Here is a 27,489-nt window from a genome sequence, read left to right as displayed (position 1 = left end):
AGCCCCAAGAGTAGGTATTATACCCATTTTACAGATGGACAAATCAGTTCATGTTTGTGCCTCAGTTTCCCCAAGGTCACACTGCAAGCCACAGAGACAAAATGTGCTTAGGACCTGGATTTCAGAGCCAAGTCTCAACCGTACAGTGCCCAGAGTAAGCCATATGCCAGTGTTGGGTAATTCTGCATTACAGGTCTCCAGATGCTATGGTAATTTACTCTTGGACATGGATGTGAAATGCTCAAGTATGCATCCGATGAAGTGAGCTGTAGCTCACAAAAGCTTAAGCTGAAATACATTTGTTAAGGTGCCACAAGTCCTCCTTTGCTTTTTTCCAGTTACTCTGTAGTTCCACAGTATTTAACAGACAAAACTTGACTATGTAACGGACTCTGGGATTTGAACCTGGGACCTTCAGAGCTACATTAGCATACATCAGATGGCAGAAAGAACTAAGGGCCAGCTTTTAAAAGATAATTAGGTGTCTAACTCGGTTTGATTTCAGAGAGAGTTAGGTGCCTAAATACCTTTAAAAGCTATCCCTAACTCCTTTAGCTGGAAACCTTAGAAGACTTAAACCTCTTATGTTTAGCAACCACTAGAGGGGAACAGAGAGCTAAATTTGCATACAGATCCCTGAACATGTCCTCACGCATACCATACATGCCCTGGAGTTTCCTTTTGCTCCAGGCACACAATATTTATGCTAAAACGCATTGAGACAGTTAAACAGATCTAGCTGAACTGCTCGGGGGGGGGGGGGGAAGCACTTGAGAAATTGTCAGTTTAAGACTTTTGGTCTGCAAGATTTTTTTTTTAAATGGAACAACATGAACATTTTAGCAGAACGTTTTCCTATTGGAAATTTTTCATCAAAACAAAAATGATTGCATTTTGATTCAGTACAAAAAGTGCTGTGATTGTTTCCCCAACCCCTTGTTGTCTCCCTCTCCCCACACGGATTCCCAAACTTTCCAATTCTTCATTTGAAACGGAAAATTTTCATTAAAAAAAATCAGCAAAAGCTTTCAAAGAAATATATATTATATATATATAGTTTGTGAAAAATTCCAAAGGGAAAATGCTATTTCTGAGCAGCCCTCATGAGTAGCAGTCACGAGGTGCTCCATTCCCTGCAAGGATGTTCTGCTGTTATTTCAGCAAGGGGTTCTCAGAGTTTCCCCCTCTCATCTGTGAGAGGGTTGTGCATTGATGCAGTGGACAGAGCCCTGGACTATGACTCCAAAGAGGCGGGTTCTGTTCCAGGCCCTGCAACAGGCCTGCTGGGGGACCTTAAGCAAGTCACTTCCCTGCCCTGTGCCTCAGTTTCCCCACCTGTAAAATAGGGATAATGATACTGTCCTCCTTTGTAAAGCACTTTGATATCTACTGATGAAAAGCACTTGATAGAAGCCAGTTATTATTAAGTGATGTAACTAAAGTTTGTCACATGCTGCTTTTTGTCTTCTCCCATATATACCCACATACAATATACCTTATTAAAATGTTCTCTTCTCATGATAACCAAAGAATGAGGCAGCCCCACTTCCCTTTACAGGCAGACTTATATGAGGTGCCAAGAAATTATGTCATGTATATTGACAGCAGAACATTAAACGCGTGTGACTGAAATGGGCGATTTAAAGTCAAAGTTTTTGAGCAGCTAGGCCCAGGTGAGCAAGCAAATGAACATGAAAAAGAATTTGGCCCACAGACACACAGAACCCAGGTGTCCTGACTCCAAGACCTCCTGCTCTTGCCATTACTCCATGCTATCCATGATTTTGGCAGGAGTCAATTACATTATCTATGCTGCTCTTTCAAGAATGAAGTCTGCAGTAAGTTTTTTCTGCAGAATGAAATCAATTGTGGATCCTTCCCAGAGTACTAGTGCAAAGCAACTCTGGTTCCTCATGGAGAGGTAGGAGGAGGAGAAACAAGGAACTAGCCTGCCTAGTCTTTCTGCAGTCTTTCAGGCCTCTTTCTGCCTGGCTCCTGAGGCCAAATCCACTCCAATCCCTCCCCCACCTAGCACTGAATATTAATTACACAGGTTGCTCAGGCAGGAAGCTTTGCAGCTGTTTTTCCTTAGGCCTTCTGTCAGCCTCTCTTGTGCCTTGCATGTTCTTGACCAGCTCATTGTGAGTCAACACCAGTCCCTGCAAACTCCAAATTATGAAGCCACTTAGGAGACAGCAGGGTAGGACTGCATTACCTATTACCCCTCCTCCTAGCTCCTCAGAGACAAAAGACTCCCTTGTCCTTCCTCTGATCCCCCACAGCAAGCCTGGTCTAGAGTCACAGCGACTGAACACTGAACTGAAGACTGTGTGGTTGGGACATGTCCCTGTCTCGATCTCCGTAGCCCTTCACTTGCGGTCTCCCCGTCAGTGTAACAAACTGGCATGGCTAAGTGATCCCCTTCAGCTAGGTCTGTGTGCGCTGCCGTGTTTGCTGCAGGCTGGGGTTACCTCTACTCCAGGGGTGGGCAAACTTTTTGGCCCAAGGGCCACATCAGCGTTGCAAAACTGTATGGAGGGCTGGGTAGGGAAGGCTGTGCCTCCCCAAACACCCTGGACCCACCCTCTATCCAACCCCTTCCACTTCCTACCCCCTGACTGCCCCCCTCAGAACCCCTGACCAATCCAACCCCCCCCGCTCCTTGTCCTCTGACTACCCCCTCCCGGGACCCCCAACCGTGCCCCCCCCAGTGTCTCACCCCATATCCAATCCCCTGCTCCTTGTCCCGTGACTGCCTCCTCCTGGGACCCCCAGCCTCCCTGCCTGCTCCGACCCCCTATCCACGTCCCCACCATCTGACAGCCCCCCCCCCAGACTCCCATGCTGATCCAAACCCCGCCCCTCTTCCCCATCCCGACTGCCCCCCCTGAACCTCTGCCCCATCCAACCGCCCCCTGCTCCCTGTCCCCTGACTGCCCCTGACCCTTATCCAACCCCCCCCCCAGCCCCCTTAACGCGCCACTCGGCCGGAGCCAGATGCGCTGCCTTGCAGGAGTGTGCAGCCCCACCGCCCAGAGTGCTGGCGGCATGGCTGCAGGAGAGGGGGGAACAAGAGCTCAAGGGCAGGGCAGGACAGTCCTGCAGTACGGATGTGGCCCATGGGCCACAGTTTGCCCACCTCTGCTCTATACCAATCCCAAGGCCTAAGAAAGGCAACAGGCTGCCTGTATGGTTGAGCTGTGGTTTACTTCTGGGAGGGTTAAACAGTTGAAGTGAGCAGATTAGCTGGAGAAACAAGTTTCATTGTTACCCAGCCCCAGGGTGCTTTCTCCCCATCCCTGCTGGGGGCATCACCCTTGCACAGCTTGGATTACATAAGCAAAACAAAGAGAGATGGGGAGCTTCAAATGAGCAGAGAGAAAAATCAATTTTTCCTTTGCCCCGAGGGACTCCAACTAACACTCAGAACCTCTGGGTGTTCTTTCCTGCTGGCTCCAAAGCTGGTAGCAGCAGATCAATCACCGTATCTTCCCTTCATCTGGCAAGGAACGCTGAGAAATCAAAGGTTTCAGAGTAGCAGCTGTGTTAGTCTGTATCTGCAAAAAGAAAAGGAGGACTTGTGGCACCTTAGAGACTAAAATTTATTTGAGCATAAGCTTTCATGAGCTACAGCTCACTTCATCGGATGCATTCAGTGGAAAATATAAATCTCCCCACTGTATTTTCCACTGAATGCATTCGATGAAGTGAGCTGTAGCTCACGAAAGCTTATGCTCAAATAAATTTGTTAGTCTCTAAGGTGCCACAAGTCCTCCTTTTCTTTTTGAGAAATCAAAGCCATTGGCAGCAAGTACCAGTGGAAGCAAAGGCTGTGAATGAAACTCGCCCACCTGGGAACATTCAGAGGCAGCCCTTGTTTCTGCCTCTTGGGGGAGTGCAGTGGAATTAGGAATAGAAATGAAACTCGTTACAAAGCTTGTCTCTGCCACCTTCGCTGTCTAAAGCTTGCCAATCAGGCTCCTGGAGAGGTGTTAGAAAAGTCAAGCCAGACTACTCAGTGCTGATGGAAACAGACATTCAGCCTCCAGGGAAAGAGCAACAATACAGGATCCTTCCTCCCTTTGAAACAGTGAGCTGAGCAGTGGAAGACAGTCTCTGTGCAGGGGATCAGGGGAGTGAAGAGAGGACCTGCCAGGAGAGAGGAAAGGCAGAACATAGGCCTGGGATGAGAGTCAGGAGACAGGGGTCTCGCTGCATGGCCTTGGCTAAGGCTGATCGGTTTCCTGACCTACCCGGCAATGACAACTGTATGCGCTATACTGTAGGCGCTATATAAAGGGTTAATGTTATCGTGAAGACCCTGTAACATTCAGGAAAGGATGCCTGCTCTGTGGGTCCCTTTGGGCACATCTACACCACAGCTGGGAGCAAGCCTCATGCTAGCGGGACTCGAGCTAGTGTGCTAAAAAACAGCAGCGTGGACGTCTCGGCTCGGGCTGGAACTCGGGCTCCCAATCCCACCTGACCCCTATAAGTGTGAGAGCCCGAGCTCCAGCCTGAGCCATGACGTCCACACTACGGTTTTTAGCCTGCTAGTGCTATTCTGTCTACCCGGGCTGAGAGGGTGGCTCCCAGCTGCAGTGTAGGCACACCCTTTAGAGCTGGATCCCAGTTCGGATATCATGCTAGCATTGCTCCTTTGACTCCAGCCGAGTTCCTCCCGATTGACAAGGGACCTGCCAGATCAGCCAGGCCCTAGCCAGCCCGTGTAACCTAGGCAACTGCGCTCTGTGGTTAGAACACCAAATATTCTCAGGGGATGTAATGTGATGGGAAACATCTTGGCCAATACACCAGGGACTGAACCAGGGATGTCCAGAGCTAAAAACGTGAACTAAGCCACCACAGCTCTGTGGATGAGGCCTGTAATAGCTCATATCCTCTGTGGATTGGCACAGAGAGGGACCTGTAAAAACCAAAAACCACACATGCCTATGGGTTACAACAACATTCCACAGTTCTCTTTCCCCAAGGCTGGATGTCAGGTGTATAATGGGGAGGGTATGTCTACACATGCCTTTTTACCTCTAGCCCAGGTCTAAACTAAACGAGAGAGAGATTTGTTACTATAGCTACACCAGCAAACCTTTCTGATACAGACATAGCTCATACTTGCAAAAAAAGCCAATACAGTTTATACTGATTCTCCAAATAGAATAAGCTATCCTGGCAAAAGCACTTTTATGCCAGTATAACTGTCTACACTAGCGATTTTTGGCCATATAATAATGTCACTCTCACGTACTCACAAACCCCTAACCAACATTGCCAATTAATTCAAAGTAATTAATACTTTAGTAAAGGCTAGTCTGGACATACCCTAATGTCTGTTGCAGGCCACAAAGTTTTGTGGCTTATCCAAGGGTTCAGGTAATTGGAAATCAAGAGAGTCTAGTGTACAGATACCCAATACTGTGGGATCCCCAGTGCTTTCCAGTTGAGGAGTGGTTACTGAATAAGTGGGTCCTTTCCAGTATGTTCTGCCAATTCAATGGGTGACCTTACTGAATACATAGGTCCCTGCATGCCGAGAAGCCACATTTTCACAAGAGCTCAGAGCCAGATTTTGGCGGGGGAGTGGGGAGGAGCGCTCAGCACCCACAACTGGGATCAAATTCTCAACAGATTTGTTCCCATTTAGACACGGGAATAAGGTGCAGATTTCCAAGATTGTTCAGTTGTGATACCATTGTGATGCTTCTCACCAGATTTTCTTTAAAGAGACTCTGCACATTTCTGGCCACTTATGGTGCTTAAAAAGGAATATTTGACTCTAAATCAGCAGATTCCAGAGTCATGGCCACTGTTGTCCAGTGAAGGAGTATTAAAGCATACTTCCAGCCCAACCCTCCACTTTCCTCTCTCCTTTCATAATAGGTGCATTAATTTCCTGCAGTTAAGGTTTTAAAAAAAAAATAAAACCCTCCAAACAAATCCACACTCAAAATCGGGACACTTAAGGTTTCTCCAGTAGCATCAGTAATAAATACCCAATTCTGATATAGCACTTTTCTTCTGTAGCTCTCAAAGAGCTTTACAGAGAAGGTCAATATCGTTATCCCCATTTTGCAGATGGGGAAACTGAGGTATAGAGAGAAGTGACTTTCCCAAGATCACCGAGCAGGCCTGTGTCAGAGCCAGGAATAGACCCCAGGTCTCCTGAGTCCCAATCCAATGCTCCATCCATGACCATGCAGTACCTCCATTCCCATTTTCCTTGGGACTGGGGGTATAACTCAATTTAGAAGTTAAACTTATGACAACAAGCACACAGCGTGACAGAGTTTATGCCAAATAAAACTTTGGGCTGAATATAGTCTCCATTATAGTTTACAACATCATAGTGTGGGATTTAGCCCTACATCCCACTTTCATTAGCTTAATTTCTCAACCTTAATGAGCTAGCTATGCTGGTCTAGAGACAACTGGTCTCTAGACAGGTGGGGGTTTGGGGCCCACCATGCTACTACCCAAGATGCTACTTGAGAACATAGGAATTGCCATCTCAGGTGAAATAAGTGATCATCTAGTTTAGCGTCAGAGAAAGACACACGGTGACCTTGGACAAGTCACTTAACCTCTCAGTGCTTATTTCACTTCCCATACTTAGTTTACCTTGTCTATTTGGATTGCAAGTTTTCCAGGGCAGGGACTGTCTCTCACTGTGCGTTTGTAGAGCACACAGGGACCCTGATCTCACTTGGAGCATCTAAGCTGTGACTAGAATACAAATCACCAACAACTCTGGATGTTCTGGTGAGTTGGATAAATGTCCAACCTCTTTTCCTAATTCTGCCAAGCTCTTGGCTCCAATAGTATCTTGGGGCAACAAGTGCTGCTGGCTAATTGTGACTTGTGTAGAAAAAGTATTTGCTTTGACTAGTTTTGAATTTGTCCTTTTTGATGCCATCAAGTGCCCTTTGCTTTCACATTCTGTATTGCTTGCTGGCTCAGAGAAGTGACTTTTCAGAATCGTAACTTAAGCCCAGTTCTGCGGAAGCAGAAACAATTTTCCAAGTTGTGGCCTTCTTCCAGAGGTAGGTGTCTGGGACCAACCTGGCTATATCAGAGAAGCAAGAGGCAGATAGCTATGGTTATAGATCCCCTCGAGTTTTCATTAAATCTGCTTTTGCAGTTTGCATGGGCTGTGACCGTTGCTGCTAATCCCAGAGCAAAGGCCAGTAGCGGAGGAATGCTGCTACCCTTTCATTATCATGGCTGTGACGTGCTGCTGAGATTGAGGGGGTATTTTTAGACTGGAGAACTACAGTTTGAGTCTTATTAAAGTGGAAAAGACATTAATACCAACAACATCCCTCCCTCTGCATCTCCCTCCTGTCTTATGTAGGTGTTGCTCATTTCCTTTTCCTCTCATCCTTCTTTAGGAAAGGAATTCAGTTCTCTTTAGTCATTGCACGGGCTCTGGTGAGACAGAATGTGACAGACCTGCTCTGGCAATGTCTTCATGCAGCTGTTGCATTTTCTAGGCAGTCTAAAGACATGGGATTGTAGGAGGACGGGGATGTGGGCTACTAGCAGCCAGGATATAGATTACCAGCATGGCTAGTTTGCTGATTGGACACTGCAGATTATGCTGTTTAGAGAGAATGGTTACTACCACTGCTGTTGATCATACAGCCTGCCATGGATATCAAGCCTACAATGCTGTAACTAAAAACAAGAGGGCCAGTGACACAGTGGGAGGAGTCAGATGAGAGGAAAGATGGTCCAGTGGTTAGGGCACAAGTGCAGGATTCAGGAGACCCAGATTCAACTGCCTGCTCTGCCACAGACTTCTAGAACAAGTCACTTTGGGCCAGATTTTTTAAATCAATGGGAGTTAGGCACCAAAACACCCTTAAAAACCTGGCCCTTTGCCTCCCTAGGTCTCCGCTCCCCAGCTTTACAATGGGGATAACACACTTCCCTACCTCACAGGAGTGTTCTGGGCGTAAACACATTAAAGACTGTGAGGTGCAGGGGGCCATACAAGTTCCTAAGATAAATACATAGGAATCTGAACCTTCCTTATTCCCAGTGGACACAAAAGTCAGGGCTGGGGTATTTGGGAGTTCTGCATGTCAGCAGGTTGAAAGTTTCTCAACAACACAAAAAAAAAAAAAAAAAAAAAAAAAAACACAAAAACACATACATGGGTTTTTTTGGTTGAAAACCAGAAACTAGAAAATTCTGACTGAAAATTTTGATTTTCCATGGAAACAGCTATTGAAATTTTTCCTTTACTGAAAATGAAAGTTACCAAAACTGGTTCTGATATTTGAGAACATTTCAAACCCTGCAAAATGGAAACAAAGAAAATTTTCAAAAAATGTTTGAAAACAAATAAAACAAAACAAAAAAAAACAAAAAAGCCACTGGCGATTTCAGGTGGAGTGGGGATGGTCTACAAAAAAGGAGTCCTGAACAGCAGCTGCTGTGATGTAGGACGATGTAATGTAGAGGACATTCTAAGAGTTTTCCGAAACATCGAAAACAAATCCCAATTCTGGGCACACACAAAGAAGGAGTTTATCATAAACTATTGATAGTGGCAACAGGGAACCCTTGGGGCATTAATCAGGATCATGAGCCTGTTATGACATTTTAGATGGTGTGTTGAAGGAAACCCAATTCCTGTGCACTCTGGGATACCGTCCAGAGAGGATTTGGGTCATATAGGCTAGAAAGCTCCAGAGAGCCACAAGAGCATGAACTGATACATGTTGTAAACTGGTTCACGCCTGCCATTTTAACTCTAATGACACTTTATAAGTTTAGCACACAATGTTGTGCAGGTTCTGTGTGTAACTTTAAAGTGATCTTAATCCAGTCAGTGCAGATTTCCTCCACAAATTGGCTACGTGCTGCTCAAGGGTCGTGAATTCTCCATCACTAACAATTTTGAAATCAATACTGGAAGTTTCTCTAAAAGATATGCTCTATAAATTATGATGGAGAGGTTCCATGGCCTGTGTTGTACAGAAGTTCATAGAAATGTAGGACTGGAAGGGACCTCGAAAAGTCATCAAGTCCAGCCCCCTGCACTCAGGCAGGACCAAGTAAACCTAGGCTATCCCTGACAAGTGTTTGTCCAACCCATTCTTAAAAACCTCCAGTGACGGGGGTTTCACAATCTCTCTTGGAAGCCTGTTTCAGAGGTTAACTACCCTTAGAGTTAGAAAGTTCCCCCTCCCCACTCCCAATATCTAATCTAAACCCCCCTTGCTGCAGATTAAGCCCACCCTAAAGTATGGCCCCAGAACTGGACACAGTGCTCCAGCTAAGGCCTCACCAGTGCCCAGCAGTGCAGGACAACTATCTTCTGTGTCTTACATGTAACACTGCTGTTAACGCATCCCATATGATGTTCGCCTGTTTCACAGCTGAGTCACATTGATGACTCGCATTCAACTGGTGACCCACTACGACCCCCAGATCAGACTGGATGATCCCAATAGTTCTTTCTGGACTTGGAATCTTCGAACAGAAAGCACCTGCTAGGGATAATCCTTGCCCTACAGGAGCTTACAATTGGTCACAGCACCAAAACACTTCATCTTAGAGAAGAGTGAGATATGTTGCAAGAGGTCTCACTGAACAGGCACGTTCCCCTGTCTTATTGAGACTCACAGGTATCTTCAGCCTTCATGGCCATTGCAATATTGAGGGAAACCCATAAGATGAGGCCCTATCACTACCCTGCCATACCATTAAAGTCCATCCAAAAAGGAGCCATTGGACTCAGCTCACGGCTTCTGGTCTCTCACTATTGAAGGGGTGTGTTGGTTCCCTGCTGACAGGAGGCTCCAGACTCACAGATCAGCCTGGGACCCATCAGCATGAGCTTCCCCCACAATGTGCTCTGCAAACATAGCTCAGTCCTGATCTAGAGTGGCCACCTGATGGGGTTAGACCATGGCTCACTCTCAATAGCTTTTCAGTCCTCGGGCCTCTTTGTCAAGACTGGTAACAAGAGCAGAGCTAGGTGGCAATTTTTATGATCTGGGCACAGAACAGAGATCTCCAGAATGTGTTTGTCAGAGGCCTACTTAACAGCAACTTCCGCTCTCTGACATAGCCTGGGAACAGAACCAGTGACCTCCCAGAGAGAGGCTGCACTTCACACCCCCAGCCAGCCTCCCAATTATCACCTCTGATGCCACATCTAGGATGGCGACATGGTGAGGGAGAGGTGATAGTGGGCCGCTGCAGCATCACATCTCCCGATGGGTATCGCCACCCTGTTCAGTGCCAAGCTAACCAACAAAAGGGGGCAACGTGGCACACTGCTTGGCACATTCATTTGGACATCCAAGCGACAGGGACTGTCCCACAGCCATGAACCCTCTGCTGCTCATGAAGAAGTAATCAGGCTAGAGACGCTAAAGCCATTCATTTACGATCACATTGACATGCTATGGGAGGAAGGCACATCAGCAGCAGTTCTCGGGCAAACGAGCATTTCCCAGTGAGCTGGCTACGTATCCCCATCTTGCAGTGGAGTATGGAAAGGTTAAAGGAGTTGCCCAAGGTCACAGAGTTTAGTACAGCACGAGTTCCGATTGCGATCACTGGGTCACCCTGGATTGCCTTTCCCTGAAGTAATGTGCTCCCCAAATGGAGACATTGCACAAGACCCCTCTGTTTATTGGATTACCCCTTGGAGCAGCCTCAGACAGAAGTATGGAGACAGGCGCTCTGCCTTGACACAGCCAGAGAGTAGCAGGGTCAGGCTAGTTCAGGGGTGATTTTAGCTCCCCCTGTGATCAGGTGGTGATGATTCACTTTCAGTTCTTTGAGGTGAACTGAAGCAGCAGCAACATCATCCAGCTGACAAAACAATCTCCCCAGATTTGCTGCTCAGAGCTAGCAGTGAGGCAGCATTTGGGCTCTCGGCTCTTTTCCTTCGAGAGCCATTTTGACTAGGCTACACATGCAAACTAGTTAGGAGCAGGAAGAGAGGGGGGGGATCAGGGAAAAGGGAACTTTAATCTCTTCCAAAGAGGCCGCTGACAAGGACCAAAATACCTAACAAGAGTGCCTAACAAGAGACTAAGCCATTGGAATCGCTTTATCGGCATCACAGGAGTGAGCTGCCTGGATTGAGTTACTGGCTACATTTGAAAGGGAAAATGCTGAATAGACACAGTTGTGTTAGCAAGGCAATGAATGAAAAAGGGAAGGTTTCATACACGACTAGACAGACAGCTTGCACTGTGATAGATCATCATCTGCAACCGGGCTGACGGGAGAGTGACTCCAAAATAAAAGGATCCTGGTTGATCCAATAAACATCTGCTCCCCACAAGCCTGCATTCACATCACATGCATATGCTTATTTGACCAGGGCTGTTGTCAATCGGAGTCCCTTGTGGTGACAATAGCAAACGTACAACGTATTAGGAAACACGTTATCGTTCTGGAAAGATCCTTTTTTGGAGCTGGTTTAATCAAGATGATTTTAGTCTAATCAGCAGGAAGTTGGCTGAAGTGACTCAGATATTAAGGTCAGAAGGGACCATTATGATCATCTAATCTGACCTCCTACACAATGCAGGACACAGAATCTCACCCACCCACTCCTGCAATAAACCTCTCACCTATATCTGAGCTACTGAAGTCCTCAAATCATGGTTTAAAGACTTCAGGTGTTGCAATTTCATCAGGATACATGATTTTGTTCTCCCTTTGAGTAAAATTTATCCCTGATGAAACCAATAGATTTACACCCAGGACAAATGTGTTCCACCCTCCCTTCTTTTAATGGCACCACAAGTACTAACAATAGTTTAAGATTAAAAATAAAAGCATCTGATTAGACCTTAACCTCACTGATACACACAATTTTAGATAGAAACTGTGTTTTTACTAGAAGAATGCATCGGTTTAACTAGATCTGATTACTTTTTAAAATGATCTAGTTCAACTTGTGCAAACCTCTACTGTAGATGCACTTACACTGCTTTAATGCTTGCTTATAAACTGGTTGCAGTGTATCTACATCAAGAATTTGTACTAGATTAACAAGATCGATTTTTGAATTGATTTAATTAAACCAGCATTTTCTAGTGCAGATGTGATCTTGGACTAAGAATAGTTCCATTAGGAACTTCAAGCAGTTAAAAGAGAGTTGTGTCTATTAGTATCAGAGTTAGTGGAATAATTAATTTAACCTTTTCCAGCTCACTGATGGTCTGGAGCAATTTATACTATTCGTGAGTTTATTCATAATGAGAAATTTGCAGAATATTTTCTTATTGATCTCTAAGTTTATTCATGACAAATTGCTCCTGAGTAAATCAATTATTCAAGCTGCATTGGTTAGTGTGGGATTTATATTACTTGCACTGTATTTTTGGGCTATTACTGAAAGAGCATAACTTAGAATCAGGCTTCGGGGAGGAGAAATACCCTGTTAGAAGATCCAAACTTTCCAAACTTCGTTTTCCAGAGAGTTTTCTCCAATGTTTGCATAAAATGCATTGAACATTTCTAGCAGTAAATTCAATAATTTTATGAATTAACATTCATGGAAAACGTGTCATAAGTATTCATTCAGTTTGTGGTAGCAAAATACATTGCCACTTCCTCCCAAATGGGCAGACACAGGCCTATGTTGCAGTTTGACAAGTAGCCAATAGGTTGAGAGCTCATGTTTCCTGCTGTCCATTTTAAATCTAGATCACCAGATGCCAAGGGGTCAGTTAACGCCCATCTTGCCTGTTTCCCACCCTCCCATCTATTTCCATGTCAGGCAGAGAGCTAGTAACAAAGAGGGATCTGTCCTTCAGCAGCAGAAAGATTGTTCTCTCCACCCACTTACATATGACTCTGGCCTAGTTTTATGAATTGCTAATCTAAGTAGATGTTGTAGAGGGATGAAAAACAAAAGCGTGAAGGAGCAGAAAGGAAGCAGCAAAGAAATATGGAGTTAGACACAGCACAACGGAGTACATGCTTCCTCCTGAAGAAGGCAAAGCATTTCCCAACATAGGTACCTCTGGGGAGTCCCAGGACAAGACTATAGTAAAAGGTGAGGGGAGGTCTAGAATTTGAATGGGGAGCTGTCAGCTATTTCTGTACTGCATTGTTCTAAGGATATAATAGTCCTCTCAGCAGATGCCAGGCTTCCACTTTCAGAAGCCTGCCAATCCACACGTGGCAATTCCCACAAAATGCTGGTAGGAATTAGTCCATCTAGTCCACAGTGAGCATTTGTCTATGCCGTGACTGGGATTGGGAGCCAATTACACAACCCATTTTGCCTGGGTAGAGACAGTCTTGCAGACCTTTAGGAAGCAGCCATCAACTCTTATGTCTTCATTAATAAAATGAGAACTCTTTCCTTTGTTCATGTTTATGGGAATGAGTGCACTGGACTGGCCAGACACTGCTGAGATATATATTCTCAGTTCCTTCATCTGTAAAATGGGTAGAAGACACTTATGGTCTGTACTCTAAAGGCTTAGATTGCAGGATTTCCACTGGGGCAGTCATTGTTGCCTGCTCCCCACCCCTCCCATTTTACAGCCAGGTGATATAATTTGCCATTGGGCTTTATGTTCTAGCAAAATAATCACAGACCAGAAATCACAAGACTTGATTGTAAGCCCAGTTTGGACACTGATTTGCTGTGATGCTTTAGACAAGTCACTTACAGATGGCTGAAACAGAGGCTCTGAGTGCAAGGAGGCTGGCGATCATGAGCCCACTTTTCAGGGGTTTAGGAAGTCTGACTAGGTGATAAGAACACAAGAATGGCCATACTGGGTCAGACCAAAGGTCCATCTAGGCCAGTACCCGTCTTCCCTCAGTGGCCAATGCCAGGTGCCCCAGGGGGAATGAACAGAACAGGGAATCATCAAGTGATCCATCCTCTGTCACCCATTCCTAGCTTCTGGCAAACAGAGGCTAGGGACACCATCCCTGCCCATCCTAGCTAATAGCCATTGATGGACCTGTCCTCCATGAATTTATCTAGTTCTTTTTGAACCCTGTTATAGTCTTGGCCTTCACAACATCCCTCTGGCAAGGAGTTCTACAGGTTGACTGTGCATTGTGTGAAGAAATACTTCCTTTTGTTTGTTTTAAACCTGCTGCCTATCAATTTCATTTGGCGACCCCTATTTTGCATGTTTTGAGAAGGAGTAAATAACACTTCCATATTTACTTTCTCCACACCAGTCATGATTTTATAGCCCTCTTTCATATCCCACTTAGTTGTCTCTTTTCCAAGCTGAAAAGTCCCAATCTTATTCATCTCGCCTCATATGGAAACTGTTCCATACCCCTAATAATTTTTTTGTTGCCTTTTTCTGAACCTTTTACAATTCTAATATAATATAATGTTTAAGGATAAGCCTTTCAAAGAAATCAAAGGGAATTTGGTACCCTGTTCCCATTGGCTATTCTATGTCTAATTCTTTTGGGGCTCCTTTCAAAAGCCAGGCTTTAGTGCAAAGCATTATTAGGGCCAATCAGGAGCAGACCTGAGAATAGAATTCAGGACCTCAGGCACCTGGCCCTGTACCCATTCATTGCAGCCAGGGGGCCTCTATGGACTCTTCTGATGTGAATTCTCTAGTGAAGGATTTTTTTAAAAAGTGAAACATCCAGAGGAAGGGAGGGCAAACTAGTTGAAAACTTGATTCCACTTTTGCAGAAGTCTCATTACCAGGAAATTTTAATTAAAAGGAAAGAAAAACCAAACCCAAGGTCAGCTCCTCCCAAAACATATAATTTCACCAGCTTGGCTGGCCATATGCTATGTGACTCATCACCATTCTACTAGGACCTGTACCCCCTCCACCCTGCTCAAAATAGAGAGACTCATAAACCAGCACTGTCTGAAAATAGCCTGATTTTCAGAAGTGTTCAATGCTCCCCAACTTCAGTTTGGATTGTGGGCATTTGGCAACTCAGGGCGTGGCGAGAATAAAAATTGAGCTTTTAGTTTTCAATCCCTGCTTCTTTTTAATAATTAAGCAAATTATGCAGCCTCTGAAGTTTGATACGCTTCATGCTTCCCCATCCTCCACAGGCTTTGTCTAGTATCAGATGCTGACACTTTGTTAAAAGCTTTACAAAAAAAAAAAAAAAAAAAAAGTAGCTTGCAGATAAGCTGACACTATAAGGCGGTTGTGTGCGTGTGTGGAGAGAGACAGAGAGAATGTTCTCACAGAGGCCAGGAGCACACAGGTGAGTTACTGGAAATCAGTAACCACAGAAACTAATGGGAGTTGACAGGGAAGTGTATTGTACCTCCTCACCAATGCTAGAATAGCTTGTGAAGAGGAGATGCTGTCCACTGCACCCCTCAACACAGCAGGGGAATAAAAGAACCAGTCCAGCTGCAGGTGCAAATACTGGGCGGGGGGGGGGGGGAAGAGATTCCAGCTCAGCTACACCAGTGAGAATCCAGAGTAAGTTCACTGACCTCAAAGGAGTCACTCTTGCTTTACACCAGGACAAGAGGGAGCAGACCACAATTCAGAGAGTTCCTGCCTTCAATGTTGAACCCACTGGAGGGCTCCAATTTGCAGACATAAAAAACATCCCTCCCTATTCACCAAGCTCAGCCAGTGTTTAGCAATGCGTGGGCTCATGCACTGCAGCAGACATGCCCTGGCTTGTTTAATGTCGGCACTCAGATTGGCACAGCTAATTCAGTTTGAGTTCTCTGCTGTGAATTGAATAATACCCTGCCAGATTCGGAGTTCGGTGACACACGCATAATGCTGATGCAACAGGGTTTCTCCAACAAGGTCCACCAGATTTACCTGGGTTGGGAGTAAGATCAGAACAAGCTTCAGTGATGGCTGCCCCAGTGTGCAGATTTTAAGGGGAAAAAATTTGGGTCAATATAGATTTCAGAGTAGCAGCCGTGTTAGTCTGTATTCGCAAAAAGAAAAGGAGTACTTGTGGCACCTTAGAGACTAACAAATTTACATCCCACACAGACTATGCTGACAGCTTGTGCCACACACTCTCAAAAAAAATTTGTTAGTCTCTAAGGTGCCACAAGTACTCCTTTTCTTTTTGGTCAATATAGAGAATGACTCTGCTCTGAAACATTCTCTCATTGGGCCAATAATGCCCCATCTGCCCCAGGAAGGTGGTTGCCCCTGTGCAGGGCTCATACATTTTGGGTTGTTAATTATAGCCCCATAGGATTATTTAAAAAAAAAAAAAAAGGGAAGGAGGGAGTAGGGCTTTTGTCAGAAACAGGAATTGGTGCCTTTTAGCTGTGATTCTAATGTTACAGTACTACTTCTAAAAAAGAAAAGGACCTCACAAAAGCTTATGCTCTAATAAATTTGTTAGTCTCTAAGGTGCCACAATTACTCCTTTTCTTTTTGCGGATACAGACTAACACTGCTGTTACTCTGAAACCTGTCAGTACTTCTTCTGGAGCTCCAGGTGATGCTACTTAATAAGAGACAAACCTCAAGAAGGCTTCACATCAGTCACTTCAGACTTCACCCAAACTGCAGAGATCTGCCAAACAGGATTGGAAGCCTGAGAACTGGCGTGTTCTGCTCCCTGCTAGCCTACCCACTTTTCCTAGCTCCTCTCACTGTACTCTCTCACCGCTGAAGCTCCACTTAAGTTCTTGGGCCCAGATTCTCACAGGTGTTTTGGTGGCTAACTCCCAATGATTTCACTTTGCTACCTTTGAGAATCTCGGCCTTGGAGCCTGATTTTCAGAAGAACTGAGCACTTGCAGGTCCTAGTGACTTCAATAAAGCAGAAGCAGACCCCATGTGCATGGGCCAGTCAGCCAGTTGCATTGGAGATATTTTTTTTTGACCCTGCTCTGAAGCATCAGACAGGAGGCTGAACCAGATGCCCTGCTGTGCTGATCTCCTATGGCAAATTTTTGGTTTTAAGGTTGGTAAATATAGGCACATCTGCCCTGAATGGAGTTTAGGGAAAGAATTTCTATGGGGACAATTGTATGAATTTCACTTGTAAATGACATCTCCATCCCAGTTCAAACCATAAGGGAAGATTACACACACAGGGCACAGGACAGCTCTGCTGCCTCTACTTTAGTTCCTGAGCTAGGATAGCAATTGCAACTCTCATGCAACCCACTGCATGGGTTTTCGTAGGCCTGAACTGTGCAATAGAGATTCAGTGGCTACCCCACCATCTCACAATGCAAAGATGTAGTCCATAGGCTGCTGGCATGGAGTCCACCTTCCTGCTGCTTATAGAATGGCAAATAGCTCCTGCACATGTGTTCTGCATCTGCCCTCCTCCCTATGCAGCTGAATCTCCACATCAGGAACTTTCCATGAGCCCTAATCACTTGGGAGAACCTCATTCTAAGAGACCTTATTAATCATCCCCCATCCTGCTTACAGCTCTCCTGCCTTTCATGATTTATGCCCCCCCCTTTTTAAAAAAAAAAAAAAATAGATTCCTCTAATCCAACCCACAGTATTTCTCCAAATATATATATAACAAAAGCCGTGAAAAATTTTAGTCCATTGAGTCCATGATTGAAAGAAAGAAATATTAAGTAATTTCCAAAAATATACTTCACGTTGTGTGTCTAATAAAAGTCACGTTTGTTTAAAAAAAAAGCCTTGAATAATTCTTAACATTCCCATCTTGCTCTCCTTCACACAGCTGTATCACCACTCTCAGCCTCAAGAGAGACTTCAGTATACCTTCTGTTTAACAATTCATGCAAATCAATATTTCCCTGCCATGATAAATTAGAATGAAGTCTGCATTTGCTGTGCAGAGGAAATAATTACATGGTTTCCCTTTCTGCTCCATCTTTAAAGGGCGTGCAGTGAGGAATGGAATGAGCCAGTGTTGGAGAGGAGAGAGACAAACATGCTTTTAAGGCAACATCTCCTTTGCAAGTCAAATGGAAAAAAAATATGTATCGCTACATAACAGAGAGGGGCAAACTGCGCTCTCTGTTAAGCCAGTGGTTTCCACTGGCATTTATCCAGATTTACACCCCAGCATTTGGCCCTCAAACATTGTTCTCTTTTTGTGATACTTAACATGCGAGGATCCCTTTGTGCAATGATTCTATCATGGATCATCAGCAGGATTTGAACCTAGGATCTTTCACACCATAACATTGACCTGTTTTGTACATCCACTAGCTGGCAGCTATAGCAGGTTGTTATGCTCTCTTGTGCACTACCTGTGACTTGGTACGTGACCTTGGGTGAGTCATCTCATGTCTTCGTACGTCCATTTCCCTCCTCGCTTTTTGTCTGTCTTGTGAAGACAGATTTTAAGCTCCTCAGGGAATGGAGTGCCTCTGACTATGTGTTTGTATAATGCAGAGCATAAAAGGGCCTGACCTTGGTTGGAGTCTTTGGACACTACTTTAATAGTGATTTTAGCTTTATTAGAGGTGGGCTGAAATTAAAATCCTGGCTCCAAAACACCCTAAAACTGTGGGGCGAAACCAAAACCTAGATCTAAATTTTGGAAGTGGCTCTTTTCAATGTCTGGGTTCACCCCGTTATAACTTAATTCTTATATATCACTAGTAAGGTGCCTTTACACAGGGTAAGCAAATATCATTATCTCCATTCTACAGCTGGGGAAACTGAGGCAGTGAGTAGGGTAGCGATTTGCCCAAGGTCACACATAGGCCAGTGGCAGAACTGGGGATAGAACCCAGGGCTGAAGATTCCCAGTCCAGTGCCCCATCCACTAGACAACACTGCCTCCCTTACCAAAGCCTTGTTTTATAAGAGAGACAAAAGCCAGGATCCCCTTCAGGAATCTAAAGGGTACAAGATTCCTCAAGTGCACTTTGATACAAGGGTATGAATTAGTAATTCTGATGAGAGCACAGCAAAGCCAATGAGGTTTGAGGAGTGAACATTGTCCTTCAGCACCTTGGACAATGCCCATCGCTGGACTCCATCACACCGAGTAGTAATGTACAACGAAAAGCGCACTGAAGTTGATGAGTGGTGGTGCGGGACCTCCCATTGATGTCAATGGGCTTTGTATCAGGTTCTAAAACTGTGTCTCATAGCGACAGCTTGCAGAGGGTGTGCAGAGTTGCTTTGCATTATGATGCAGCATCGGCACATCTTCCTCTAGTGATAGTTTCTGCTATTTGTAGCCCTGTCCACAACTCTTAGAGTTTCTTGCAAGTTGTTTAGCCACCTAAAGTCATTAGCAGACCAACACCCTACTGCACCTCATGTAGCTGCTTTAAACCTTCACTGTGTAATGTTTCTTGTGTATAAATTCAACCATGATCAGATTTGCAGATGACACCAAAATTAAAGAAGGGAACAAACACAGAGGGATAGAACCAAACTGGAAAAAAAACAAACTGGGCTGATGAGATTAGAGTGTCAGGGACAGTAAGTTGTCACAGGAAAGTCAGTCCTAATAAATGTAACATGCTACAAATAGGGAACAGCCTCATTTTGTCTCTTTAATACTGTCCCTGTTAGAGCCAAGCGAATAACTCGGATGATAATTTTGCCTCTTTTTCCATTCAGGAGTCATCCATGAACAGCTTCCAAATCCCCTGAATGTATTCATTATGCAGTTACTTGCTAAACATGTTCTCGCTCTGTAGACTGTTCACAAGCAGTTGGTTGTAAGTAAACAAACATCTAAGGTGCACTGGCTAGTTTTGATTGGACACACAGCGCACATGGCGTGTTTCTCCCAATTGGACAAATTTCACTTTTAAATCAGGTTTAATGTGAGATTTCAAAAGTTCACAACCCACAAAAATTCTCCATCCTTAGCTGACAATGTGCTGTTCCCAGTCTTGATATCTTTTGATGTACTGAGCTATTTATCTCCTGTTAAGATAAATGGAAGAGGAGGTGTTCAGAACATTGGAGGACGGAGTCACAAGTGAGCATTCTCATCCGTAAACTCAACTGGAGTTGACAGGAAATTTGCAGCTTCATAACAGCAACAACAAAAGGATGAAAATTCCATGAAGTTTTTAATCACAACTAAGTCATGCTTTCTTACCAGCTATAGTTAGAGCACCTCTGGCAGTCAAGTTAGCTTAGAAGTTTCTACAAATATTTGTGGAAAGATTAATTTTGCAGCACATGCTCTGTTCTTACCCTAATATTGATGTTTCCTGTAACCAAGCAGTGTAATTGCTCAGAGGAAAGCAAAAGATCAGGGCTGGAAAGTGGAGGAGTGCTCTCAAGCAATAGTCTGTAGATATGGAAGAGGGAGAGAACCATTTCCTATAAATCCAAAGTCACAAAACCCAGTTGAATCAAACCACAGAAGACCCCACACTAAGCTCAGAGGCATTGTGCATGCTGCTTAGCGAGGTGGCAGTTTATAATCTTTAATATGCTTCTAAAACATGTTCTATTAATTCTCAGCTAAATAGAATGGATTTAGCACTTTACAAGGAAAGTAAATAATTGGATCTGCTAAACAGAGATGCACCACTCCCATGCCCCAGATAAACTTGTCATCCGTGAATTCATGTTAATATCCTCTATCATAATAAGAAACTAAGAGACTAACAAATTTATTTGAGCACAAGCTTTTGTGAGCTAAAGCTCACTTCATCGGATGCATTCAGACTGTAGCTCATGCAAGCTTATGCTCAAATACATTTGTTAGTCTCTAAGGTGCCACAAGTACTCCTTTTCTTTTTGCGAATACAGATTAACATGGCTGCTACTCTGAAACATGTCTATCATAATAAGGATTCCTAGCCATGGCTGAGACTCAGTTTATACCATTTACTTTAATTACCTCATTTGTCATCTTATCTAGCTTGTTCACTGCTGGGACTGTATTGTCATTCTGCCAGAAGTCCTCATTTACAGTTTCTATTTTTATTTATTTATTTATTTATTTTAAAGATTACATTGCTTGGAATTTCATGCAACCAGCCTATGAAACTCCCATGGCAAAAGAGGACACAGATGTATTTGGAGTTTTGATGTAGGGGATGTTCCCTCCCTGCCCCGTCAACCACAACTAAGCATTCTCCCACCCCCATAATCATTCTGTTCTTTTTTTCTTACTTTTCACTTTATGTCTTTTAATCTTTCAAAAGATACACAGCTGGTTATGACATTGTATTGTTGCCATAGAATTTCAAGTTGTGGGAGGAATTTTAATTTTGAAGGGGTTTTTTTTGGGGGGGGGGGAGATGGGAGGGTAGTAATATTTTTTCCATCTGTATCAGCTGATTTGGCCATTTTAAGCTCATTCCTCATCTCTTGGCTTAGCCATATCTGAGAGTCCTATACCCTTGGATTAGATTGCATTTCTCTTTCTTATGAGATGTCTCCAATCTTGACATGCTCAGTAAAAATCTGATGTTAATTAAACCATTTAAATAGGTTTGGAGAGAACATAATATTTCATGTTTCATTATACTGTGTATTATGTGGAAAAGCTAGAGTAAGATAGCCGGCCACATTAAAAACAAACAAAAATCTTTGACACTCCAAACAATGAGGGAGCCATAGAGACTGGCCATGTACAAGATTTAATTACCAATTACCTGTTGGTGATCTGTCTCAGCAAACCATGCTCAGTGTAACTAAGCCCAGGAATGAGCCATGTGCATCTCTGGGGAGATAGCAATTTATTTTTTGCCTTTGACTGACCTCTCCAGCTGCTACTCCCCTCCTGGCTTAGCCTCCCACCTCTGAGGTCAGAGTTCAGGCAGCTGTTTGCCAAGGCACCCCTCCTCCTGTGAACACCACAAGTCACTCCTTGCTGTTTCCAGTTATCTTAAACAAAAACCAGCTGCGTTGGGCATAGATCAGGTGCACATCCCAACATCAAGGTTAACCAGAATAGACAGACACAGCTGGATAGCCTCCAAGCTTAGAGTCATTTTGATTAAACAAGATGAAGACACCTGATAGATTAAAACATTCACTCTCTCAGGCTGGCTGGAGCCTCTCTCTTTCAGCATCCCAAAAAGGCAAATCTCTGACTAAGGAAGTCTGCATACCACAGTAGCCCTTTCTGGTTTATAGGAAAGCCGAGTGCCATTTTTCTCCCCAATCCCCCTGATTGAGGGAGTCCCGATACTTATTAGCTCATCAAATTAACATGCACATCTCATCCTTTCTTCCAGCTCAGATGATCAATAAGCCACCTCTTCTTACACGGTTCCTTTGCATGCAAGCACATTAAAAACACTCCTATAAACCCATCAGCAACAGGCCTTTACTCCCCACCAATGATCCTCAATGTATTAAAAGAGACACTTATTTACTAGGCAAACCTATGAAGGACTTAGTCTAAAATTTATCATACAAGTTATCCATACATTAAAGTGACAGAGCGTTGGGTTTTGTATAATATAGCTTTAAATGAAAGAGCTTAAGGAATTGCATCACTTCTTCATAAATGTGTCATGGACAAAAATCCCCAAGTATTTCCTACATGAAAATGCGCCCCCAACTTCCAATCAATTATTACTTGTGTGTGGAAATAAATAACTTACTAACTTTAACTGCTCACAGAGAGCATCTAAAATTTGGATACCTGTAGCTAACTTGACAATAACGTGACTTTTTTTTTTTTTAATAGGTTACGTGGGAATATGGGCAGGTGTATACTGTACTTACTGGAAGGACTCCAAGGAAGTATGTAGGAAAGGGATTAAAGATGACTCAATAGCATCCCCAAATGGTTCTGTCTGAGTCTTGCTGTGGATGATCATGCCTGGGCAGCCCAGATGACAAAGCTGATAGAGATCACACTGTAAAATTAATTTAAAACTTCAGTTAATTACAAGATTACGAGCTCCAAAGAGTGACAAGCATATTTGTGAACCTTTCAATCATCTTATGCCCTATTAGTACAGCAATATAGAAATATTAGAAACATTGGGAGTGTAGGAATCAAGTCATCTGATTTCCCCAATATACTTAAACACTTCAGAAGTTGTGCCTAAGTGTTAGTTTTTTTCTATGCACAAAGAATAAAATGCTCTCAGTAACAGTTACCTTTATTTTAGTCCAACAACAAAAAAATAGAACTGGAGCAAAGTGTCTAGGTGGAAGCACAATGTGTGTGCCTCCAGCATTCTGCTTTCAACTGAGCACAAAATGGCTCCCCATTTCCGCAGATAGCAAAATCTTTTGAGATTTAAAGGTGCAGTAGACATGATGTTGCTCGACCATTTACATAGTTAAATATGCTACATGTGTTTTGAGAGAGAATTTTGGTCCATCTCTGAATTGGTATCATCTCTCTTTTGTGCTGGCTTAAACACCTAGATTCCCTGTTTCAAGCTCAGTTATGGGGAAATGATTAGAAGCACAAAATCATAGAATGATAGTCCCTGCTCTCCAAAAATCTCAGGTCTTTACACATGTTTGTTAAGACTCCCAATCCCTCGGTGAGGTAGAGAAGTACAAGCCCCATATTACAGACAAGGAAACTGAGGCATTGAGAGATGAAGTGATTTGCCCAAGATCTTCTAGTGAGTCTGCAGCAAAGCTTGGAAAGAACCCAGAACATTCACTTTCCAAACAAAGGCCATCCCATTTTTAAACCCACTCTCACCCACCTTTCAGGCCTCCCTACTGGAAATTTATTTTCAAGTGGTGACTCTCCCTGCACCATTTACACCCAAACTTGCTATTTCCTCTTTTGGGGTGTGTGTGTGGGGGGGGATGGGGGAGTGGGAAGAACCACACAGATCTTGCAGTGGGGCCTAGACTTTATTACAACCCTATTGCTTGGGTGAACAGTTAGCAGAAGCAGTTTCCAGAGGCATAGCCCTGTACTGCTAGTCATCAGATAAATGGGTTGGTCTCATACCTACGGCTCAGCATTCTCCTGTAAAGCCCGCTGGCTAGCAGATGGCTGGTGAGAAGATTAACGTCGGGGCTACATTTTTAAAAGCCCAGTTCAATTTATGTCAGAAGTGAGTCCAAAACAAACTCACATGGCTGAGCACCTTGTACGATACACTGAGGATGTTTGAATTTGAAGTCAGATTCAGTCTTTTTGGATTGTGCCTCTTTGTCTACATAGGCTTGGAAGGATTAGAGATTTTTAAAATCGGTAAATATCAATTTCACTGTGTACTCAAACTGATAAAAAAAATATTTCCATCTGTCAAGGCTAATTCCCCCACTCTGGCGCTTCGAGTGCAGAAGGTGGGGGCCCGCAAGGATTCTAAAAATTAATATCGGCCACTCTAGGCTGGTATTAAACTCCCAAGGTTACAGCTTTTCTCTGGCCTTGGATTGGTAGATGCTTCCACCACCCAAGTGCAGAACCCCTTTGAGAGCCCAGGAAGGTGCACGTGGGAATTCCTTCCTGTGGGGTACCCTCAAGCCCCTTCACCCTCCCCCCTTCCAGGTAAGAGCTGAGAAAGAAAAAACAAAAGAAATCAGCTGTTGCCACCAGCTAATTAAACAACATGTGCACAAACCTCTTAAGACACAAAAACCCAAAGCTGTTCTTAAAAAAGGTAAATTGTATTATAAAAAAAGAAAATATATCTGGGAACTCAGGCTATTGCTAGATTTTAAAAGAGCAACTACAAGGATTAAGCACCAATAGCAGCTTTCTTAAGGTCCAGCTTAAAGGTTACAAGTGAAACAAAGCACCTGGGGTTAGCAAAGAAGAGTCCACAAGCCATGAAGAAATAAAAGAGAAACCTAATCGTATCTTCCTAGACATTTCCTGATCTTCTTACATATCTGGGGCTTCAAATGAGTAGTTTCTAGGTGTGATACCGAGGATTTTTCATACCTGGCCCCAAGCTTCTTACAGCATCACTGCTGCCCTGTCCGCCTCTCCCCGGGAGAACAACAAATAGACAGACAAAAGGGGAGTCTGTGTTTCAATTTTTAAAAGTTCTAGCCTTCCCATTGGCTCTTTTGGCCAGGTGCCCACTCCACTTCCTCATAGCAGAGAGCCTTTTTAACCCTTTACAGGTAGAGCAATTAGAAAACAGCTACTAAGAGGGATTTTATAGCTACAGGCTGGCTGGGTGTCAAACGAAATGAGGGGAGTAGCTCCCTTTTATGATCACATCATCATAATCATTAAAATTTACAAAAAGGCAAAAAACGTTCTGCTCAAAAACTTAGAGTTGGATTCAAGGATATTTACTTTGTATATTTTGACATGTGATGTTGACAGCTTGTGCTTTAATTGTTATAAACAGTTAACTTTCTGGAATCAATGTTTACGGTCATTAAACAATAATTATTTGACTCTCCCATAATTTCCCACAACTGTAAAAAATTAAAAGTAGATACAAACTGAAAAAATTAAAAATAAATCAGTATTATCCATTGAAATCCTAAAAAAATAAATGTTGAATTCTGCCAAACCTATGGGTACATGAAGGAATGTGGGTGCCATTTCATTTCTGGACATTTGATTAATAGAAACACTCGAGTCAGCTCTGCATTGTTTTCCCCAAACCCCGCTCCCCCACATCCACAGCCATGCATCGAATGGTACAGGCTCTTCATGATGACTACTAACTCTCTGTGCCTGGTGGATTCTAACATATGCGGTCTATGGAGAGAGAGAAATATTTGTCATCACAGCGGGTAAACGAGTGCTGGATGTAATGAATTTAATAGCATGAATTATTTACAGATACAGTCAGGATTGCCATCTTGCTACAAAACAGTTGCAGCAGGGATTATTAATTTATAGCTACAGCTAACGAATTTTATGGGAGCCTTGTTCGGTTAACAGTGGAGATGCTCTGGAAGGCTCCCCTGGAATCCCCCATTCCCACCCCTACAGTTCAACCCCAAGACCCTGAACTCTGGTACCAAACTCCTCAGTTGGCTGAAGATGTAATCTCTCCCCAAGGGCTGGGCAATGAAGAGGTGGCACTATCAGCCGGCTCCTCTAGGACTGAAGCCTGCATCAGGATTTGCTTATGTGGGTTTCTACACCTGTACAAAGAGCCAGGGGGATTTTGCAGCAGCAGATCCCCACACAGGATTAGGGCCTAACTTTGAATAGCTTCCAAAACACTGTCATCTTCTGCTCTACGAGCATGGCAAAGACAGCACCAACATGCTGTACACCAGGCCTCTTTAACGGCCTTTGCTCTGACTAGTCTAGCCCTTTTACAGGCAGCTCAGAAAGCCAGATGAGACTTGCTGGACCCTTCATCTTACGGAGCAGGAGTACAGTCCTTTGGGAAGGCCACCAGCCAGAGCTGGAGCAAAGCATTCTGAACCCCAGGCTCCAACCTCTCTCAGCTTGGCAGTGACCAGCTACGTAAGAACCATCAGCTGTGTTGGTGAGGGACATGGCACTACTCCTTGGCTGGGCCTTCCTGGAGCTCTGCTCCCTGTGTTCAGCACTGTCTCAGAGGACAGAAGATTCAACCTCCACCCACCTGAGCATAGTACTGAGCGTGTGCGTGGGGAGGGCCTTGTCTGCCCCCTCCCAGCATTGCTACAATGGGGCATGGCAAGAGCAAGCTGCAACTCCCCCCACGCCCACTACTGGGCTCTGTTGGGGTGCTGTTAGTGTGAGTATCCCAGAGAAGCAGATTTCAGAGATCAATGGGGTTGTTCAGATCTCTGGAGCTATTGGTTCAGGCTCTCTGCAGATTTAGGCAGACACTGCTGCATCAGTTACGCTTTCATTTCTTCACCTCCCCATGGGGGAGAGAAATATATTATAGGCAGGGCTGGTATGTGTATATATTATTAGGTTGTCTCCTCCCCACTCTGCCAAAGTGGCACAGAGGAGGAAGGTGCCTGATGTAAGTGGAGGGGGGAAGCAAAGCAGAGTAGAAGACTGCGAGGAGTTTTTGGAGGGAGCAGAACTAAAGGCTAATGGGGGTTGACGGGAGAGGAAAATGCTGGGCTGGGACACATTGCTGCGTGTATGGATGGGAGAGAAGAGACTGAGATCAGCTGAGAAACCAGGGGGCTGGGACTGTCTGGACAAAGACACTGGGACAAGTAGCTTGGATGGGGCATTGAGATTGGCTGAGGAGCTCAGAGAGAGAAACTAGAAGCCTGTGAGATGGAGCAATGTGGTCAGAGAGTGCAACTGTTGGCTGGATGGGAAGGAGACAGAGAGAGAGAGATCAGAGGAGTGGCCTGGAAGGGGGGGGAGCTGAGACTAACTGGACAAGGAGATTTGGACTGAGATGGGAAGATCTGAAATGAAGGCTAGGGACTTGTCTACACATGCAAAAAAATCAATCTGGAATAAGGTAGTATGTGAATTTAAAGTGAATTAACTATCCCTTAGGCTAAGATTTGGTAACAGGTATTTTTAGTAAAAGTCATGGACAGGTCACGGGCAATAAAGAAAAATTCATGGAAGCCCGTGGTGCATCGGTGACTTTTACTAAAAATATCTGAGACAAAATGCGTAGGGGGAAGGCTCCAGCACCCATCACTGCTGGGGCTCTGGGGCCCCATGATGCCCACAGGGGCTGGCAGCTCAGTTGTACCAGAGGGCCCCCTGCCACCTACAGGGGTCGGGAGCTGTGGATTC

General features: G+C 44.3%; 1 protein-coding gene across 1 annotated transcript in view; it reads right to left on the bottom strand.

The window, feature by feature from the left end:
• Positions 1–27,489, bottom strand: part of KCNJ5 (potassium inwardly rectifying channel subfamily J member 5) — a 193,640-nt gene that overhangs the window by 38,012 nt on the left and 128,139 nt on the right. The window contains exon 7 of the mRNA XM_043501047.1: positions 22,608–22,741. The gene's annotated coding sequence lies outside the window, so the exon portion shown is untranslated. The remainder of the gene's footprint in view (positions 1–22,607; positions 22,742–27,489) is intronic.

Source organism: Dermochelys coriacea, chromosome 22, assembly GCF_009764565.3.
Source record: "Dermochelys coriacea isolate rDerCor1 chromosome 22, rDerCor1.pri.v4, whole genome shotgun sequence".
Taxonomy (NCBI): domain Eukaryota; kingdom Metazoa; phylum Chordata; order Testudines; family Dermochelyidae; genus Dermochelys; species Dermochelys coriacea.
This window is presented reverse-complemented; position numbering and strand designations above follow the sequence as displayed.